Raw genomic sequence first — 23,445 nt, forward strand, 5'->3', positions numbered from 1 at the left:
TTCCCATTGTCTCTTCACAGAACACTGAACTTAAGGGCTATTTACAGTATATTGATTTGCATATTCAAAGAGGCGTAATTCTGGGAGGACTTGAGGCGCGTGCACGAGCGTTATTTTTCACGCTGACCGGGATTTATGTAGCGGAAGAACGCGGAAGTTGGAGTACGCACAGATTTATGCATCTGGATTTTTCTGTGCGCAAGCACATTTCGGCTTTTGTGCTTTGTGTCATGTTATAGTGCGAGTTCTACGCACAGCGTTCTGCATGAGACCCCTGGTATCCTCAGTGCCAAAATGTCTTTTAAAGTGTTGTGAGGAAGAATGGTGACATTAGTAAGTGGTGAATGCTTTATCATCCCAACTTTTTTTGGAATGTGTTGCGGGCCTGAAATGCAGGAATGGATGTATGTTAACAAATTAAATGAAGCTCTCCAGACAAAACATGAAATGTCTTGGGTTCATACTGTCGGCAATGAAATAAAAGTTAAAGTAAATTAAAGAATCACTACTTTTCTTATTTTAATTTGTATTTTTTTTTACCGTCCCAACGTTTTCTGATTTGGGGTTGTAAATACACAGAAGGTGAATTACATTTAAACTTATACATATAAACATATACTGAATAAATCAGTTACACAGCAGAAGATAACGCAAATAACATCAATATGAATGCACAAAAACAAAGCATGTATATAGCTAAATATAAACCTTCGGAATTTTCATTTTACATCTAACACACAGAGATAGATACCTTGTTCACTTTTCAGCGAGGTGCTAGTCTTTAATACCATTATGTTGCCATTTTCCTTTCCTTTTCCTACCAAAAAGTACACAAGTTATTATGGAAAAAAACAAAAACAAAAAACTGATTATCTTGTTAAAATAAAAGTTACTTGAACCCAAATATCCTTTACACTATTGCCTTAGTTTCCTTTCTATTGGTATAGAGCAAAACTTATTAACTGTGGCTTTTAAAGCCATTTTCAGTTATAGTGTTGTACTGCTGACATACTCTTGTTGCAAAGGAATATATGATATGATTAGTCTATAAGAAAACAGATTGACCATGTAGAAAGAAATTTCTTTCAGTTTTTAACCTCTCTTTCAATATATATTTGTTTTATTTTATTTTGGGAAATATATGGATAGAATTATAAAATAGCATAGGGCTGCAATGTCTTAAAAGAGCTAAACAGTTTGGGTGACTACTGACTGGGTAATCACTGTGACTACAACTCATTTCTCCTTTTGCAGGTTCTTTTTTTATTAATTTTCTAGTCATATGTCTGCTTCTTCTTATTATTGTGTTGCTGCTCGTTGGATACCACAAGACTCGAGGTAAGTGAGACTCACTGGTTTCTAACATCTTGCCAACAGTCATAAAGCTATGGTGACATTGAAATAGAGAACACAACTAAAAGTTTTATGAGACTCTGCACAGCCCTAAACAGAAGACATGTTTTCAGGCAGTGTAATGTGAAGGAGAGTCATACAGGAATGATCAAAAATATACTACATATGAATAAAATAAAGAGGTAAGATGTACAGTATGTCTACAGCAGGTACAACACTGAGAATGAGAGAGAAAATGAAAGAACTGAAGTTGTCCTAACATCATTACCAATTCTGCATTTTTGAGCTTCAGTTAAAACAAAGATTGGTAAAACATATTTAAACATTTAGTGAGAGCAATTAGCAGAAAGGCCACCGGTACCCTCATGTAATATTTATCTATTCTTTGCTGTGACACATTCTCACTGAACATAAGAAAGTGTCAAACGAAACAAATGTTACTTAGTAAATACTATATCTTATTGCTCTTACAACAATGGGTGTTTGTTTTGGTGTAGCTTACATAAATAAAGCATCAATAAACATATAGTGTAAGGACAACCACAAAGATCATTCCCCAAGAGCCTCAAAACAACCAATTTAACACAAACACACTTAGAAATAATTTTGACTTAGAAAAATCTAATGAGGGAAAAATCAGTTTCATCACATTAATGCAGTTTACAGAACAATTTGTCTCTCTCCATTCAGAAATTATTTATCACTGATTCTTTCACCAAAGACATCTGAGAACATTAGAATAGTCCGACAATTGGAATGAGAACAGGCCACTCAGCACAACAAATTTCTCCAGTTTTATCCGCTTACGTATTCCAAAATAACATCTCAAGTCAAGCTTTGAAAGTCCCCGAAGTCTTACTGTTTACCTCACTACTTGGTAGTTTATTCGAGGAGTGTGTGGTTCTCAAGTAACGTGTTTTTGATGAACTTATTTTAAAGTAACAGTATCGATCCACTGGACTAATTCACTTCAGAATTTTAAACTCTTCAATTATGTCACCTCTTAATCTTCCTTTGCTTCAACTAACAAGGCTTAGCTCTTTTAATTTTTGTTTATAACTCATCCAGTGTAGCTCTGGAATCAGCCTAGTCCCTCTTCTCTCGACTTTCTTTAGCGCTTCTATGTCCTTTTTGTAGCCTGGAGAAAAAAAAAAAACTGTACATCGTACTGCAGGTGAGATTTAACCAGTGCATAAAGCAGACTGAGCATAACCTCCTTAGACTTGTATTCTACACAATGTGCTGTGCTATATAACCTAACATTCTGAACACTGTCTGGAAGTTGACAGTCCACAACGACTCCTAAATCCTTCCCATAAGGTGTATGTTTGATTTTTAGACCTCTTATTGTGTATTCAAACATAACATTTTTATTTCCTAGATGCAATGCTTTATATTAACTTCCATTAAATTTCATCTGCCGCAAATCTTACCTTGCCTTTATTCTGTCTCTGTCCAAGTTCCTCAGTAATAATTCAACAGATTCTAGACTACCTGTTAATCCACTTAGCTTTTTTATCATTGTCATTGGCATCAATACCATTGGTTATTTTGTCCTGACAGAGTGTAACAATATACAGGGTTCTCATAGGGGTGCTTATAAACTGCCTGTACTTTTATACTTTAAGTAGCATTTCCATGTTTGCACCTGCTGTATCTTCAAAAAGAGTCCACCTTACCAGGGTAGCATCAAACACCACCGTTGTAATGAAAAAAGAAATCCTAACTCTTTCTCTGTTTTAAGTTGTTACTTTTTAGCTATAATAGCAGTAACAATCAATAAGAGAAAGGCATGTGAAGATCTAATCCATTAATTCATTAGAAGTCTCTTGTCTGTAGGTAGTAAGACTCACATGTGGAGCATTTTTGAAAAATTAAAAACAGATCATAAGCAATTTTTCTTAATTTTGTCAGTTTTTCTACACAGTTGTTATTGTGTGTGCACTTCATTTGGTTTATAAGGTTTATGGATACTGACTGATTTATATAATGGGATTCAGAAAATGACATAACAGAGAAACAGAAATCTCACTTTTTTTTATTAATATGATTCTGTATTTTCCCTTGCAGGTTTACCATGTATTGAGTGTATGAGATTCAGGTGAGCCATTGTGTGTTTTTTTGTGAGATATCAGTGAAATCAAAGTGACTGTGTAAAATAAGTGGACATTTCATAATGCTTTTCTTGAAAAATATTTATGTTACCCCTCCTAATGTGCACTATGTGTTTAGAAAAAGTAAATGTTATCAGTACTAACTAAATATATAAATAGTAAAAGTCTGCACACAATTATTGAAATTTCTCTTTAAAGGCTAACTGAAGACAAATCAGACTTTTTAACCAATATCTCTCTGTTATAAAAAAAATTTTGGAAGGATACGAGATGTGATTTTCTCGGAGAGACACTTACACGTCACATGAGAAAGAGATTTAACCACGCCCAGGACCGGAAATAAAGGACAAAGAGTAGATGACAAAGTAGAACGTCAAAAAGAATAAAAAAACGTTGCCGCAATACGTATGCAGAGCAGGTTAGAGATAATGGAAGTACAAAAATTCGAAAGTCTCAAAAAAAGCATAGGAGAGATCGCATTAGCGCAAACAAATGGAAATTATAACTCTGTGAAATAACGGAACAACGAAAATAGATTGAATATATTGTTCTGGTTTAAACTTTAAGTCAGAGACTTGTAGATCATCTAATTCGTGTTGCCAGCGAGAATTAAAAGATTCCAACAACATTGGCATGGTATGAAGTCCCGTGAGACGGAGACTTTTAACATGAGATTCTTTCAATTCATGCTCTACTTACAACTATTTTCAAACAACACCATGGTCATCTAACCTCAGTTGTGTGAATGCTTTGGGCAGACATACTTCCTGCACTTTCAGTTCTTATAAATTTTATCAGGACAATAATTTTATTCATTCTAGATGACACGTCAACGACAAAGCAAAGATGAAAGAGTATGGACAAACATTTGAAAAAGTTGTTTCATTTATTAGAAAGAAAGAAACAATATTCACTCACAGGCAGTTATACATTGCATTGTCATGATGTAAGACCAAACACAGAATCAAAATTCAATGCAATCTTGAAGAAGAATTAATTCCAAATATTGTTTTTACTGAGGTTTTAAAGTAAAAGTGAAAATAATGCATATATAACAATTCCAATGAAAATAACAATCTTTTTATATTGTATATCCGGTAAACTAAACCGGGGATGGGTAAGCAAAGCAAGCAGGGGCAAAGCCCCCTGATTTAATTGAAAAACAAGTATTTTTTGTTTAGAAAACTAGGGGGCTTCGCTCGCCAACCCCGGTGTTTGGTTTTCCAGATACACACTTGTAAGATTTTTTTTCTTTGAATTGTTGCTATTTCAAAGCAATATTTGGAATCTTTTGTGTCCCAATATGCTGAATCTTTTAAATGAGGTCTGTGAGACTTGTGTTTAATGACTTTGTACCATAATTTAGGATAGATTTATTTTAGCACAGACAAAACAATCCACATCATCAGTAGTTAATAATTTTTTTTGCAAAGTAACCATTAAATGCAAGTGAGTTAAACCCCGTCTTTGAAATTCTCTGACTTAAACTAATTTCCTTTTGTTTGCGTCAATGCGATCTGTGCTATCTTTTTTTTGATACTGTAGCGACTGACATAATAAAGTGTCACAAAAGTTCTACTTTAAACAATCGGCGACTGCGTAACCCCAAACACAACTTTCTAGCACCCTCTCCAACCCCTCGTCCCATAGGTCTCGCCTCCTCCTTACCGCATCAATCAGCACCCAGCTCTCAGTCTTCTGTGCTGTACTCTGCACTCTCTCGATTGAACTTAACAGTCACTTAAAACAAAAAAAGCTTCAGCTTGGCTGGGATGCCACAATACTTTCGACTGTTACTGCTTTCATATTCTGTACCTTTCTCTGCATAAGTATCACGCCTTGGGTCTTTTCTCCGCGCTGCTCTTTCTTCTTTGCTGAGAGCACAGGATCTGTGTGTGCCACGTGACTTTACATGACTGAATGTTTTCCTGGCTGTCCGTGCACTTATTGGATAAGAATGGTGTGTCTTGCAAGAATCTTATGTTTACGGTCCCCGCAAGACGCTCCATGACCAGTCTTTTTTGTCTCGCGGGTCTTTAAAATGTTTTTCGAGAACTTCCGAGAAGATCACGTATCGTCGCCTTGCTTTTCCATTCCAGAGATTTTTTTTTATATAGAGAGAGAAGTAAGTAAAGATACTAATAAAACTGTATTCAATGCATTCATTAGATGTGAAAGAGCATACATCCTTTTGTAATTGGGCTGTAACTCTGCTTAGTCATAACCAATCTAATTCAAACAAAAAGTCCAAAGAAAATTTTCCTTCAGCTGAAATCATTGTTCTGATTGGCCTTAAATAAAATCGCCTCTTCATGCAGGATTTCTCTGAAGGTTTACTGATTGCACTGTGCAGAGACAACCACGGACCCCAGAAAATTCACAAACGATGAGTGGGACCTTATTGTTGAAATGTACATATCAGGAGAGGGAGAGGAGCACATTAAAAATTCTTTACACATTTAATAGAACAATGTCAAGACCATCATTACAAAGTTGAACAAATGTGGCACACTGAACACTACAAAGATCAAGTGAAAGCTCATAAGGGGTCTTACAGTCTTAAAGGAGATGTGCAAACACACAGCAGTACCCGGCCCCTGAATAGTACAAACCGGTCACATATTCTGCAGAAGTCTGGATTGTGGGGTAAGGTAACAAGACAAAACCCATTTCTCACAGAAACAACATGTAAGCTAATTTAAGTTTTGGAACACGACACAATCTTCAAAACATTATACATGAAAATGTTGAAAAGATATTTTAATCAAAAAGCTAAAACAGCTTAAATGCCAAGGATAACAAAGCCAATTGTCATGTATACTGAAGTCAGCATCATGATATATCGCTTCTTCACTTCTGCGAGATCACAGACTTTGTCCAGGATGTAGGGGACTCTGAATTTCTTCAAATATCAAAAAACACCCTCCCACTATCAGAACACTGAAATAAAAAAAGAATTTCACATTTCTGTATAATAATAATCCAAAAACTTAAATCTTTAAACATATTTTACTTATGGATGTTTGTAATTGGGATGTCCATACAGAGTCACTGTTACACTGTTGTATTTTACAGTTCCAGTAGTCAGAAAAGCCAGTAACGTGACCTGCCAACTGAATTCCTAGTTACAGGGGGCATGGCTTTTGAGGTGGGCAGCCACACATTTTTGCCGGGGCAAGAGGGAGCACAGTCACTAACAACGAGCCTCTCATTTTCCTCCACTAACACTGCAGCGACGCCCCCGGAGGGCACCTGAGTCTGTCCCATTCAGTATTTCCATGATAAATTGCGAGTTGGCTTGCTGTGAGCAAAGCACAGCAACGTTCCAGTGACCTGAACTTGACTCTGACTTAAGCCCATCTGAGAATATTTTGTCATTATTTTGTTCCCTTTGTACCTGGGAGCACCTGTATTTTGCTTTTATTTGAAGAAGTAAACAGGGACAACTGATTTGGCTCCCCAACATTCTTTTGCTAGAGACTTGAAATTCCTCATTAATCCACAAATTTATAAACGGTACATCTTTTGACAATGTGTAATTTAAATGATCAAACTAAATAATCAGATACATACTTAGAAGTTTCTTTCAGTCTATCCTTTGTTTTTTAAAAGCCTATTCTTTGCATATTTCAAGTCTAATAAATAAGTCCTCCTCTCCGGAGTTGACTTGTGTGGATCACATAGGTAAGCACCACCTGAGCTACAGTATAACAGCACTAACAGTGCACAAAAGCTCAATCATGACTTTATGTTTCTATTTTTTAATATGTTTAATTGTTTTTGTAATTGTTAATACTTATGTTGTCTTGCAACATAGAAGTTCAAACCATATAATATTAATTTTGGGTGTTTGGTGGTCATTAGACGTTGCTTCTGTTACACAAAACTTTTCAACAATCTAACTGAAATAATTTAATATGCATAGGTAAGCAATTATTAAAACTGTTTTTTATTGGAAACTAATCGCCAAGTTATTTCTGCTTTAAAGAAAAATACTAATATGCTTGAAGGAAATATGATAAATTGTAATTAATTTGTAGTTAATTTTGTTCAAAAATTTGAATTGTGAAATTAATTGCGATTACATTTTGTAATCAAGTAGTAGCCTTCAACATTTTTTAATGATTTTTCATAAGTCTTTAATCTCAACAAAATGTTCTATTAGGAAAGCTTAAGAGTAGAAGAATGTAAATGTCAGATTTTTTGAACACTTACAACAAACGTTTTCCTCTGCTGTTGAATTAAATTTGAGTTGGAAAAGTACAGCACACACTATTCAATGCATTTGACTTTTACGTAAACTTTTTCAAATTCCAATTTAAATCAATCTAAAAACTGCAGTATATGCTGTAAACTATACTTGCTCTTGCTGTATCTTTGTTTTAGCCATTTACATATTTTTGTCATTGGCGTTTTATTCTATAGATTAAAAAATTTCCAATTATGATGTCTGATTTGGTAGTACAGGTAAACCTTCACAAATTCCAGTTCCATGTGAAGGCTGATGCCCTAAGATAAATCGCCTCTTCATCTAAAAAGATTTTACTCTTGTTACATACATGTGTGAAAAAATGCACATTTAGGTGTATAGGGTTGTTCCTATGTTAAGATGTGCCAAAAACAGCCATATATGTACTCACTACATTCTCCATCTCTTACAGGAGAGAACAGCAAGTATGTTGTGTATCTACCACCACAATGGATGAATCTGACTCGAATCAGTTTGCCAACCAGAGGCAGTCCTTCAGTACGACTGGACAACATGGTCAGTAATAGTAATAACAAGAGAATCTAAAGTTTATTTATATATATATAAAAAAAAATTATTATGATTTATCACAGATACTTTGACTAAAGTAAACCATTGCAATTAAATTTATAAAAAATGAAAGCTGAGCTATGAGAGACACTTGAATCAATACATACAGTATCTTTTTTTATAAATTGACTAGCAGAATACCCGCGCTTCGCAGCGGAGAAGTAGTGTTTTAAAGAAGGTACGAAAAAGAAAAGGAAAAATTTTAAAAATAACGTAACATGATTGTTAATGTAATTGTTTTGTCATTGATATGAGTGTTGTTCTCATATCTATCTATCTATCTATCTATCTATCTATCTATGTTGTTCTCATATCTATCTATATATATATATATATCTATCTATCTATATATATATCATATCTATCTATATATATATATCTATCTATATATCTATCTATCTATATATATATATATATATATATATATATATATATATATATATATATATATATAGCAAAATACCCGCGCTTGGCAGCGGAGAAGTAGTGTGTTAAAGAAGGAAAGAGAAAGAAAAGGAAACATTTTGAAAATAACGTAACATGATTGTCAATGTAATTGTTTTGTCACTGTTATGAGTGTCTCTGTGATATATATATATATAGCAAAATACCCGCGCTTCGCAGTGATGTCATATGTTAAAGAAATTATGAAAAAGAAAAGGAAACATTTTAAAAATAATGTAACATGATTGTCAAAGTAATTGTTTTGTGTATTTGGTGGCAGCGTCACAAAGTTGTTTTCGTAGCTGCATCAGAAAATGTACCACCACGTCTGACACGCCTCCTTTTACTGTTTTCTCACAGCTTGGATTGCTGCTGTCATATATATATACACACACACACACATATATATATATACACATACATACATACATACATACATACATACATACATACATAATATACATATTTATATATAATATACATATATATATACACATACATATCTTCATATCTACATATCTATATACATATCTACACACACAAATTATATATATGTGTGTGTGTGTGTATATAATCTAGATAGGGGTGTGTGTGTGTGTGTGTGTGTGTGTGTGTGTATATATATATATATGTATATGTATATATATATATATATATATATATATATATATATATATATATACATATACTTGTGTGTATGTTTGTATGTGTCTATATGTGTGTGTATAGCTTTGGTCACTGAGTGCAAGGGAAAAATAATGAAATATAGTCTATAAGTTATTAAACAGTAAAACATTAACGTTTTAAGAAGTACAGGTACATTGAGCACTACTGGAGTGGTTTGGGTAAACTACATTTTAAAGACTGTGTAACACAACAGGTAAGTAACTAACAGCAGCTAAAATGTATATGGATCATCTCTCGGTAGTAGATCCCTTTTGAAAGGCGCTACACGACGGCTGTGGTATAGAAATTACATTTTCTATGTGAACGCTCAAATTTGTGCCTCTGGTAATGTGCCTTACCGCAATTAAAGAAAATTATTTTTGTGTCCTCTGCCGTGTTAAGAGAGAAAGGCTTTGGTTTGGGATAAAAGGAAAAAAGGTGTAAAGAAAGGAAAATTGCCTTTTTCTTTTATATAGTATAGAGAGATGTGTTCGCTGACGTTATGATCGCCTTTGGGGACAGTCGCGTGGGTCTTGTGTAGACTGGTGAGACGCCCCGCCATTAATCGGCTGTGATGGCACTGTCAGTCCTCCACTGTGCGTGTGTTCATAATCCGAGCTGAGGACCTCATAATCGATATCGTGCAAAAGAAAGTGTGAATCGCCTTAATATTATTTTGCCGTGGTGTAGAAAAGGGGTCCCGTGTTTGCACTTGTCTGGGCTATAGCGCAGGGGGAGGATGAAAAAAATTAAAAGTGCTCACTTTGACTTAAGGCAGAAGCGCAGTCAGCGTCTCAAAGGTCGGCACAGCTATGCACACGCGCTGGCTGCTAGACTTTTGCTGGGCAGGAGACCACAGTTTTTGCAGACACGTTCATGATATCAAAAGTCTCAGCGCACTTTGGAGGTCATTCATATATTATATATATAGCAAAATACCCGCTACAGCGGAGAAGTAGTGTGTTAAAGAAGTAATGAAAAAGAAAAGGAAACATTTTAATAATAACGTAACATGATTGACATTGTCATGAGTGTTGCTGTCATATATATTCCTGCCTAAATAAGTCACCCTCGCCGCTCTTACTTTTTACCGCTCATTTAATCATGGCTAGTGGCGGAAAAATTATAAAATGGAAGGAGGATGGCTTTACCAAAACAATTATTGATGGCTTAATCGATTATTCATAAAGCTTGAATTGGTGATCTGTTTTTCTGTGTTAACCTCATATTTTTCATACTTCTTCTCAAACTAAGGTGGTGCGAGGGTAAAATGAATCGGGATGCGCTGATCAATGTAATCGGTGTACCAGGAAATCATGCATTGACAAAAGCTCCCCTTTGCTTGTAATGCAAAGTGTGATTAAATGCATTATTTTTCAACGCGTTATGGAGCACATGCATCGAAGCTTCTCAGCTGTGCTTGTGCTAAGAAAAGGAAAGATTTTAAAAATAGCGTAACACGCTTGTCAATGTGACCTTTTGTAAGTAGTGCCTGGAGGATTCAGTGTGTTGAAACTCTAGAGACAGCGTGTGTATTAACTTGAGGTAAATGGGAGGGGAGATGATGACGTGACTCCCCACCTTAACTGTCAATCCCCACAAACACAGTCTCGGAATTTGCATAAGCACACCCCTTCACCTACAATTTTAACTTAGTTACAAAGTGATCAAAACTTTCGTTTATATCCTGCGTCCTCTCATTAAACTTGTATCCCGCATTACCTGTGGGCATGTGAAACGCCAGCGGTAGCCTGTCTATGAACTTAATTTAAAGTTTAGGTTTACACCTTGCTTTCTTTCCGAGGTAGCAGCACTCATGAATATGGTAGTATATGCCACTCGCTCGCTTCTTATTGTTTCGCTGCCTTCTCAATTATATAATGCATGTTTTCTTAAGCGCTTTTTGTAGGTCTTCCTGGTTTTCTACGTACTGCGTTGACAGTCAGTTCACGTGATTACGTGGGAGGCGTGATGATGTCACACGAAACTCCGCCCCCTACGTCTTTGCAGCTCTACTCCATTACAGTTAATGGAGAAAAATACCTTCCAGTTATGACCATTAGGCGTAGAATTTCGAAATGAAACCTGTCCAACTTTTGTAAGTAAGCTGTAAGGAATGAGCCTGCCAAATTTCAGCCTTCTACCTACACGGGAAGTTGGAGAATTAGTGATGAGTGAGTGAGTGAGTGAGTGAGGGCTTTGCCTTTTATTAGTATAGATTCTGAATGAAATTATAATAGGGGCAAATCTAGTAACAATAGTTAATGTTACTGCATCATGGATCCAGAATCCAGAGTTTAAACAGCATGCTTAGTCACTGTCTGTGTGGAGTTTCCTCCCCAGTTTCCCTCCGACATTTTTAATGGATGTACATTTTAGGTTGATTTGTAGTTTTAAATTGGTCCGATGTGAGTAAGGGAGTGCATATTGCTCTATAACCTCTTTTAAAATGTTTTATTTTATATAGCTAGTCTATTTTTAACTTGAATTTTTTTTTATTATTATTATTTTTAATTATTTTTTAGCTTTATTGGATGTAGGCTGAGTGACTTGTTTTTCTCGTCATACACATTTCTTTGTATATAGACCCTGTGTTAACCTATATATGACAAATAAACCTAAACCTAGATGTGAGTGGATCCTATGATTAAATGGCACCAAGTCTAGAGTCGCCTACTTACTTTATTCACAATGTTGTTGGGATTGGCACTGGCTCCCCACAACCTGAATTATTTGTGAGTGTGTTATAATATAATATTCTGATTATCATTCAACCAAAAAATACCATAACTTGTTTCTGTTATCATGTAGAACAAATTGGGGATGCTGTGTATTGTGAGTTGGAGGAAGTGAATGAGAATAACAAAAACGGTAGGCCTCTTTAATTTAATTATCGTTTTGTTTTTTATCTTTTTGACAATTCTCTGATTTTCACAGGATCACCTCAAAAACAGCATTTTCAGTAATTCTTATTCAGGTTGTAAATCCCATCCTGAATAAAGTCAGTTGTCCAGACTTGCACTAAGTTTACCTTAAGTTCCAATATAAAACCAAACCACATGAATAAAGCATTTTTTGTATATATTTTTCAATTAAATTAAATATGTTAAGTGTTTTCTTCATATATTAACAGATTTATCCTGAATACCTTATTTTGATCGAGAAGCCCTTCTTAGATCAGGGGCTCATTCAGTTGATAGACAATACAAGAAAAATAAAACTAATCACTGATGTTTTCTAAATAGCATTGAGCAAAGATATGCCTGGTCAATATGCATGATCAATTTGTATCTACAATGTTTTGTGTGAAGAAAATCCTCCCCTAATTCTTGCTGAAAATTTAATTTAAAGCTGACATCTACCTAATTTACTCATCAGTTCTGTCATTGTATTCCTTCCCTTAGTTTGAGTATACAGGTAAAATTCCATTACATTCAGCAGATACTTTCATTACAATGAAGTGCCCAAAAAACCTTGAAATAATTGAATGAATCATCCACAGAGCATTTAGTTGTGTGGTCGCAGCTCAGTTGTGCACAACGATCCCCAAGAAGAAACATTGCAAAAAAAAAATTTCTTTCTTCGAACAATCCTCGTACTGTTTTTTTTTGCTGTTTTTGTTTTTGGTGGTTTTCAGTGATACCTTTTACTTATTGCTCATCAACATTTGAAAAACATCCACTGGAATTTAACTCATTGCCACCCTCCTACAGAAACGGCAGACACGAAAAAACAATAACAGTTCATATTAGAAAAAAAAACTTTACATTTTTAGCGCTCTTAACTGCGGCAAAAAAAAAGATGTTGCCAGTAAATTCGGAATTTCGGCATCAACACGGTCAACTTTCTTGAAAGACCAAGCAAAAAAGAAGAAAAATCTCGGGTTGCAAATGTATGCGAACTGCTGCATTTAAAGATGTCGAAAAAGCAGTTTTTATGTGGTTTAGTTTTGTTCGTCCAAGAAACATTCCTATTAACGCGCCACTCATTCAAGAAAATGTGAGGTTTCTAAACTCTCTTGGGACCTCCCCAACTGGACAACACGCTGAAGAGTGTTCCGAAGTGCGATCACCTCGTCTGTGGAAGACTGTTTATCTGTCTTAATTAGCGTGAAAGAAGCTATTGAAATGATTGCAAACGCCTGGACACAAGTTAAAGAAACCACTATAACAACAAATACAGAATCTCATTCCAACAAATTTTTCATTACAACGAAATATTTGTTAGGTCCCTGGCAGTTTGTCGTAACAGAATTTAGATATTTATTTAAATACTTTATTCTGAACTGACATCTCATTGCCTATAGCTCAGGTATCGGCGTATTACTTTTCTTTGGACTTACTCTTATGCTGTTATGTCCTTGTTTTATAAGATACAAAACTGCACAGTTCTCAGGATGAGGCCTCATGCAAACAGTTAACAGTTTCAGATTAATCTCCTCTCACATCTCGAAGATGTTCAATTGATAATGACCAACAACTAAAGTTTATCTGTATTAGAGAGTATGCCCTGTGATGGGCTGGTACCCTCTCCAAAGCATGTTTCATGACTTGTGCCCAATTCCAGTTTACATGAAGTGGACTCACCTATAATCTTTGTGAATATTTAGTTTCAGAAAATTATTTTTTGACCTTCCTAGGATTTGTTCAAATATCTCTCTTTGAAAATGTTGTTTTATTGTTATTTATTATCTCTTATTTTACAGTTTTGTTTTTTTTAAGTTTTTCACCTTTTAGGTCAAAAAGCTTATTCTTATTTTTATAGAACCTTTTAACATGTTGCCATTTTATGAGACCATCAATAGGATGCCTCTCCATGTTGAATGGGGGGTGTGGATGATGCTGCTAGACGACTGTCAGCATTAGTGTTACACATTAAATAACTGTGCGACGCATCTGTTTTTATCCATGATTTGAATATTTGTTAAATTTACAAATGTTTTGTTCTCATTGATTTTGGAATCTCTTCTGTGTTCTTTTTGAATATGAATTTTGTTTTCATATCTCTCATTTTCCTGGTATTGTACTGTTCCTTTTAACTTGTCACTGATTCATTTCCTGATGTATTTTCTTTGTTTCAGTACCGTCTGTTCTACCTCTGAACCAATAACATTCAAGAGAATGTGTGTGTGTTTTTTTTTATCTCACACGCTACTGTTTGTCTGCAGCAGCTGTCACATCATTAAGAGGTGGAATTAAACTGTTATGTAGATTTGAATAAAAGTATATGACAAATAGTATGAAAAAGTACATCTATCAAAAGAAGTTTAACATTCATCGAGCAGATATGTACCTGTACAGTGATATCATAATAAACGGACTATAATAAACATGATGGTCACACTTAATGAGCTTGTAGGGAGGCGGACAATATTCGAAAGTAAGGCACCACCAAACTTTACCAGTCCTTGGCTCTTTGCCCCCATTTCAAGTGAACAATGTTAGAGCAAACCCAATCAAACAAGCACAAAACATATATTGTTATCAGACAACACAATTAACAATAATAGCGGGATAATAATGTACATTATATCAGAATAATACTACTAAAGCTTATTCCTCACCCCACGCCTGTCCGTCCTTCTATACAAGCTACCAAATTTTTTTTTTTTTTCTATACAAGCATTCAAAACAACATGTTGGTATTATCAATGTTTAGTCTGATAAAAGTTCCACGTGGGCTGTCATGTTAATTTCAGTTCAACAATAGTCCAAGCTGGTTGATTTCTCTCAGGAAAGTTATCAAGATAATAAGGAATACAGAACAGAGTTTATCCCATACTATTAAACAAGTTTGACCCACCATAAGAAAGTGAACCTTATTACAGGCTAAACCGTACATCGTTAGAGATGTTCTTGAAGGTGGCCCTCTCCATTAACGCAGGCTTATCTGTTGGCTCAGATAGCCTCTTCTCCTTAATCCTTTAGTTTTCCTCCTCATCACTACCTCTATGTTAGTGCCAGTCTTTCTAATAAAATTTCCCACCAGGACTTGTAGGCCTCACTCCACAGGCACCACCTGTAACCATAATAACCCTGAACATAAATTATTGCCAAACAGAAGTCTCCACTAAGGTGGGACTAAGAAAGTAGCTGATGTTGCAAATGCCTGCATAAATCCCCATAAACAAAGGCTTTAGACCACAGAAATGTCTGTAATTGTCACAGCAGCCATGAAAAAGAGGAAAACTAAAACTGAATACTAGATAGCCCCACTACAATATCATTACAGGATTATTAAGTCTGCTTACCAAAAGCCAAATTTAGATTTTGTTGTTCACAGAAAATTAATTTAATTGTCTTTATCAGTTGCAATCCTTAAGCCTGTGTATCACATAAGCTACCTCCCATGGTGCTAATGCATGTATTGAACACATGAGCTTATCTTACCCAGTTTACTGCAATTTGAATTCGTTTTTGCTTATAATGAGTACTGAAAACGTGTAAAGGTCCTCTGTCTTAGTCTACTTCACATTTCACGCCACTTTTTTCATGTGTGCAGTTTTAGTGATTTTACTGTTGAACTAATTAAAGTGTTTTAACTATAGATTTAACAAATGCCTGTTGTGTCCAGGAAAGCCCCAAATCCAAGACATAGTATAACACCAGATGTTATTTGAATAAAGTAAAAGGTATCTATTCACACCAAGCAAATCTTCACAATCCTCCAGGTAATCAAACACATAAAAAATACAAATACATTTCATAATTATTCATTCTACCCTTTACCTCCAGCTGAGTGTTGTCTGCTACCACCCTACTCTGACTCCCATGCCACCCTGCAGGTGTTCTGATCAGGTTCAGCTTGAAGAGACACTGCCACCTGTCATGTGGGGGAATGATCTGCTCCTTTCATTATGGCCTCCTGGCCGGGCATGAATCCTTCCTTTATCCTGGCCAGGATGCCAGTCCATCCTCTCTGGCACTTACACTGTGTTTATTTGAACAAGTAGGAACCATGGAAGATGCCATTGGTAATAGCCATAAAATAGCAAGAGTTTTAAAAGCATTGTCAAGTATTTGCTTAAATAACTAAGTGCCTGATTGATCAATTTAAAACATTTAAAAAAGAAATGAAAAGAAAAGAAAATTTACATATACCAGTATTCTGAATTTAGCTTTATTATTTCTTAGATACGACGGTCAAAAACCTCCCTAAGTCACTCTACTCTGTGATCGAGTTACAAAATTTCAAAGGTAAGACAACTTGAGCTGCCCTGTTGATGGGCACTGAAAACACCATGATAGGCAATAAGGGGGTGTATGTTGTTATTGGGGGAACGCTGTGTAGTATTTGGTAGTGTGGCCTGTCTGTCAGACAGTTTTTGTACTAAATCATGTTACAGTTTGAAAAAGCTGTTTTTTGTGTTTTATGTTTTAAATTTCTAAAAGTGCATCCTTTTGTAGGTACACCTCCTGTAACAGATGGCAAAGTTGTATGAATCTTAATTATTTTGAAAACCAACAAGGTATGACTTAAAAATTTTGTTATCCATTGGAAGTTCCCCGATTTCTTAAAGCCAATGGAAGTCACAATCGTTTGTGGCCAATCACAGGCAGGCAGATAATAAGCTAACAAAATATTAACAGGCATGCCTCAGACTCATATGTGATACTTTACACCAGCCAGTGTGTGTCCAATTTGAAGTTACCAGTTAAAGTAACAAGCAGTTCCTTGTATTTTATATTTACTGTATATGTTTCCCACTGGAAAGATGACATTGCTGTTATAGTTAACAATGAACACAAACTGAGTATATTCAATTATTTATAGACATTTTCTAATGATTTTGTTTTCTCTAACAGAAATGATTTTGCCATCAGAAAGTTGTGAAAACTTTAGCCCTTCAAGAATAGCACGCCATTCCTCAACAGGCACTTTTATGAAGCTGTCAAGTTGCCATTGCCTGTTCTGGCAGTAATGTCACCCTGAGTTTACCTGTATGTGCATTTACACTCTGTATATGATTGTTATGTTTAAATGCTTCTGTTTGAATAAGTAAAATGAAAGAAGTTGTACTGTAATATTCCAGTTTCTGCTAAGCAATGTGTAATTCTGCCTGAAAATTAGTAACTTTTTTCTTCAAGCTAATATCTGAAATGATATCTCTATCGATATATGTTATTTCTTTTGAGACTCAACAACAACAACAACATTTATTTATAAAGCACATTTTCATACAAAAAGTAGCTCAATTTGCTTTACATAATGAAGAAAAGAAAAATAAAAGACAAAAATAAGAAATTTAAATAAGACAACATTAGTTAACATAGAAAAGGAGTAAGGTCCGTTGGCCAGGGTGGACAGAAAAAAAAACTCCAGATGGCTGGAGAAAAAAAAATAAAATCTGAAGGGGTTCCAAGCCACAGGACCGCCAAGTCCCCTCTGGACATTCTACCTAACATAAATGAAAATAGTCCTCTTTCAGTCCCCATATCAAGTTATCCCCATATCAATCATCCACAGAGCATTTAGTTGTGTGGTCGCAGCTCAGTTGTGCACAACGATCCCCAAGAAGAAACATTGCAAAAAAAAAATTTCTTTCTTCGAACAATCCTCGTACTGTTTTTTTTTGCTGTTTTTGTTTTTGGTGGTTTTCAGTGATACCTTTTACTTATTGCTCATCAACATTTGAAAAACATCCACTGGAATTTAACTCATTGCCACCCTCCTACAGAAACGGCAGACACGAAAAAACAATAACAGTTCATATTAGAAAAAAAAACTTTACATTTTTAGCGCTCTTAACTGCGGCAAAAAAAAAAAAGATGTTGCCAGTAAATTCGGAATTTCGGCATCAACACGGTCAACTTTCTTGAAAGACCAAGCAAAAAAGAAGAAAAATCTCGGGTTGCAAATGTATGCGAACTGCTGCATTTAAAGATGTCGAAAAAGCAGTTTTTATGTGGTTTAGTTTTGTTCGTCCAAGAAACATTCCTATTAACGCGCCACTCATTCAAGAAAATGTGAGGTTTCTAAACTCTCTTGGGACCTCCCCAACTGGACAACACGCTGAAGAGTGTTCCGAAGTGCGATCACCTCGTCTGTGGAAGACTGTTTATCTGTCTTAATTAGCGTGAAAGAAGCTATTGAAATGATTGCAAACGCCTGGACACAAGTTAAAGAAACCACTATAACAACAAATACAGAATCTCATTCCAACAAATTTTTCATTACAACGAAATATTTGTTAGGTCCCTGGCAGTTTGTCGTAACAGAATTTAGATATTTATTTAAATACTTTATTCTGAACTGACATCTCATTGCCTATAGCTCAGGTATCGGCGTATTACTTTTTCTTTGGACTTACTCTTATGCTGTTATGTCCTTGTTTTATAAGATACAAAACTGCACAGTTCTCAGGATGAGGCCTCATGCAAACAGTTAACAGTTTCAGATTAATCTCCTCTCACATCTCGAAGATGTTCAATTGATAATGACCAACAACTAAAGTTTATCTGTATTAGAGAGTATGCCCTGTGATGGGCTGGTACCCTCTCCAAAGCATGTTTCATGACTTGTGCCCAATTCCAGTTTACATGAAGTGGACTCACCTATAATCTTTGTGAATATTTAGTTTCAGAAAATTATTTTTTGACCTTCCTAGGATTTGTTCAAATATCTCTCTTTGAAAATGTTGTTTTATTGTTATTTATTATCTCTTATTTTACAGTTTTGTTTTTTTTAAGTTTTTCACCTTTTAGGTCAAAAAGCTTATTCTTATTTTTATAGAACCTTTTAACATGTTGCCATTTTATGAGACCATCAATAGGATGCCTCTCCATGTTGAATGGGGGGTGTGGATGATGCTGCTAGACGACTGTCAGCATTAGTGTTACACATTAAATAACTGTGCGACGCATCTGTTTTATCCATGATTTGAATATTTGTTAAATTTACAAATGTTTTGTTCTCATTGATTTTGGAATCTCTTCTGTGTTCTTTTTGAATATGAATTTTGTTTTCATATCTCTCATTTTCCTGGTATTGTACTGTTCCTTTTAACTTGTCACTGATTCATTTCCTGATGTATTTTCTTTGTTTCAGTACCGTCTGTTCTACCTCTGAACCAATAACATTCAAGAGAATGTGTGTGTGTTTTTTTTTATCTCACACGCTACTGTTTGTCTGCAGCAGCTGTCACATCATTAAGAGGTGGAATTAAACTGTTATGTAGATTTGAATAAAAGTATATGACAAATAGTATGAAAAAGTACATCTATCAAAAGAAGTTTAACATTCATCGAGCAGATATGTACCTGTACAGTGATATCATAATAAACGGACTATAATAAACATGATGGTCACACTTAATGAGCTTGTAGGGAGGCGGACAATATTCGAAAGTAAGGCACCACCAAACTTTACCAGTCCTTGGCTCTTTGCCCCCATTTCAAGTGAACAATGTTAGAGCAAACCCAATCAAACAAGCACAAAACATATATTGTTATCAGACAACACAATTAACAATAATAGCGGGATAATAATGTACATTATATCAGAATAATACTACTAAAGCTTATTCCTCACCCCACGCCTGTCCGTCCTTCTATACAAGCTACCAAATTTTTTTTTTCTATACAAGCATTCAAAACAACATGTTGGTATTATCAATGTTTAGTCTGATAAAAGTTCCACGTGGGCTGTCATGTTAATTTCAGTTCAACAATAGTCCAAGCTGGTTGATTTCTCTCAGGAAAGTTATCAAGATAATAAGGAATACAGAACAGAGTTTATCCCATACTATTAAACAAGTTTGACCCACCATAAGAAAGTGAACCTTATTACAGGCTAAACCGTACATCGTTAGAGATGTTCTTGAAGGTGGCCCTCTCCATTAACGCAGGCTTATCTGTTGGCTCAGATAGCCTCTTCTCCTTAATCCTTTAGTTTTCCTCCTCATCACTACCTCTATGTTAGTGCCAGTCTTTCTAATAAAATTTCCCACCAGGACTTGTAGGCCTCACTCCACAGGCACCACCTGTAACCATAATAACCCTGAACATAAATTATTGCCAAACAGAAGTCTCCACTAAGGTGGGACTAAGAAAGTAGCTGATGTTGCAAATGCCTGCATAAATCCCCATAAACAAAGGCTTTAGACCACAGAAATGTCTGTAATTGTCACAGCAGCCATGAAAAAGAGGAAAACTAAAACTGAATACTAGATAGCCCCACTACAATATCATTACAGGATTATTAAGTCTGCTTACCAAAAGCCAAATTTAGATTTTGTTGTTCACAGAAAATTAATTTAATTGTCTTTATCAGTTGCAATCCTTAAGCCTGTGTATCACATAAGCTACCTCCCATGGTGCTAATGCATGTATTGAACACATGAGCTTATCTTACCCAGTTTACTGCAATTTGAATTCGTTTTTGCTTATAATGAGTACTGAAAACGTGTAAAGGTCCTCTGTCTTAGTCTACTTCACATTTCACGCCACTTTTTTCATGTGTGCAGTTTTAGTGATTTTACTGTTGAACTAATTAAAGTGTTTTAACTATAGATTTAACAAATGCCTGTTGTGTCCAGGAAAGCCCCAAATCCAAGACATAGTATAACACCAGATGTTATTTGAATAAAGTAAAAGGTATCTATTCACACCAAGCAAATCTTCACAATCCTCCAGGTAATCAAACACATAAAAAATACAAATACATTTCATAATTATTCATTCTACCCTTTACCTCCAGCTGAGTGTTGTCTGCTACCACCCTACTCTGACTCCCATGCCACCCTGCAGGTGTTCTGATCAGGTTCAGCTTGAAGAGACACTGCCACCTGTCATGTGGGGGAATGATCTGCTCCTTTCATTATGGCCTCCTGGCCGGGCATGAATCCTTCCTTTATCCTGGCCAGGATGCCAGTCCATCCTCTCTGGCACTTACACTGTGTTTATTTGAACAAGTAGGAACCATGGAAGATGCCATTGGTAATAGCCATAAAAATAGCAAGAGTTTTAAAAGCATTGTCAAGTATTTGCTTAAATAACTAAGTGCCTGATTGATCAATTTAAAACATTTAAAAAAGAAATGAAAAGAAAAGAAAATTTACATATACCAGTATTCTGAATTTAGCTTTATTATTTCTTAGATACGACGGTCAAAAACCTCCCTAAGTCACTCTACTCTGTGATCGAGTTACAAAATTTCAAAGGTAAGACAACTTGAGCTGCCCTGTTGATGGGCACTGAAAACACCATGATAGGCAATAAGGGGGTGTATGTTGTTATTGGGGGAACGCTGTGTAGTATTTGGTAGTGTGGCCTGTCTGTCAGACAGTTTTTTTGTACTAAATCATGTTACAGTTTGAAAAAGCTGTTTTTTGTGTTTTATGTTTTAAATTTCTAAAAAGTGCATCCTTTTTGTAGGTACACCTCCTGTAACAGATGGCAAAGTTGTATGAATCTTAATTATTTTGAAAACCAACAAGGTATGACTTAAAAATTTTGTTATCCATTGGAAGTTCCCCGATTTCTTAAAGCCAATGGAAGTCACAATCGTTTGTGGCCAATCACAGGCAGGCAGATAATAAGCTAACAAAATATTAACAGGCATGCCTCAGACTCATATGTGATACTTTACACCAGCCAGTGTGTGTCCAATTTGAAGTTACCAGTTAAAGTAACAAGCAGTTCCTTGTATTTTATATTTACTGTATATGTTTCCCACTGGAAAGATGACATTGCTGTTATAGTTAACAATGAACACAAACTGAGTATATTCAATTATTTATAGACATTTTCTAATGATTTTGTTTTCTCTAACAGAAATGATTTTGCCATCAGAAAGTTGTGAAAACTTTAGCCCTTCAAGAATAGCACGCCATTCCTCAACAGGCACTTTTATGAAGCTGTCAAGTTGCCATTGCCTGTTCTGGCAGTAATGTCACCCTGAGTTTACCTGTATGTGCATTTACACTCTGTATATGATTGTTATGTTTAAATGCTTCTGTTTGAATAAGTAAAATGAAAGAAGTTGTACTGTAATATTCCAGTTTCTGCTAAGCAATGTGTAATTCTGCCTGAAAATTAGTAACTTTTTTCTTCAAGCTAATATCTGAAATGATATCTCTATCGATATATGTTATTTCTTTTGAGACTCAACAACAACAACAACATTTATTTATAAAGCACATTTTCATACAAAAAGTAGCTCAATTTGCTTTACATAATGAAGAAAAGAAAAATAAAAGACAAAAATAAGAAATTTAAATAAGACAACATTAGTTAACATAGAAAAGGAGTAAGGTCCGTTGGCCAGGGTGGACAGAAAAAAAAACTCCAGATGGCTGGAGAAAAAAAAATAAAATCTGAAGGGGTTCCAAGCCACAGGACCGCCAAGTCCCCTCTGGACATTCTACCTAACATAAATGAAAATAGTCCTCTTTCAGTCCCCATATGGCTGCTAGTTTTATTAAAGACAGTTTCCTGGTTAGCACTAACTATCTTTTTTCTTAGTGTGCACCGTTACACTTTCACCAGTTTAGTTTATTCCCAGGAAATCCATTAAATGTAGGCCTGCAATGTAGACTTGAGAAGATTAAAAACCTTCAGTCATTTATTTGGCTCATACAGGCTGACAGGGTTCTAAAGGCTACAATACGCAGAAAAAAGACAAGAACCCCGGATGGCAGCTCTTTGCAGAGTACCCTCCTTTTCAGTTATGCACAGTCTAAAGTAGTGTGGCCAGTCTATGTCACTGGGATGCTGGAAAAGGCAGAGATTGACACAAACACGGGAAACTGAAGAACTAAAACAGAAAAGCGCATGCTGCTTTATCACTTTATTTGTCACTTTTGTTATATGTAGCCAGTTAAAGAGAAATGCTAAGTAGTCGTGCAAAAGCAATTAACATTTGCTATTACCTAAAGAGAAACAATAATTCTGAGTTTGAGAGCTCGAAAGGAAACAAAAAGAAAAGCATACCAGTCCAGCAAAAAATAAAAAATGAAGACTTCATTCAAATCAGAAAATTGCTGGATTAATTCAAATTTCTAAGATTGACTTACAGCAGCCAAAGGCAGTCTAATTAGCAGAAGGGATT

General features: G+C 35.4%; 1 long non-coding RNA gene across 1 annotated transcript; it reads left to right on the top strand.

Annotated features, from left to right (window-relative positions):
• Positions 1–20,639: 20,639 nt before the first annotated feature.
• On the top strand, positions 20,640–22,388 carry LOC120519103. The gene is made up of 3 exons (XR_005631382.1): positions 20,640–21,556; positions 21,771–21,832; positions 22,170–22,388. It is a non-coding gene; the product is annotated as an uncharacterized LOC120519103 (long non-coding RNA).
• The last annotated feature ends 1,057 nt before the right edge of the window (positions 22,389–23,445 follow it).

This window comes from Polypterus senegalus, chromosome 18, assembly GCF_016835505.1.
Source record: "Polypterus senegalus isolate Bchr_013 chromosome 18, ASM1683550v1, whole genome shotgun sequence".
Lineage (NCBI taxonomy): Eukaryota > Metazoa > Chordata > Cladistia > Polypteriformes > Polypteridae > Polypterus > Polypterus senegalus.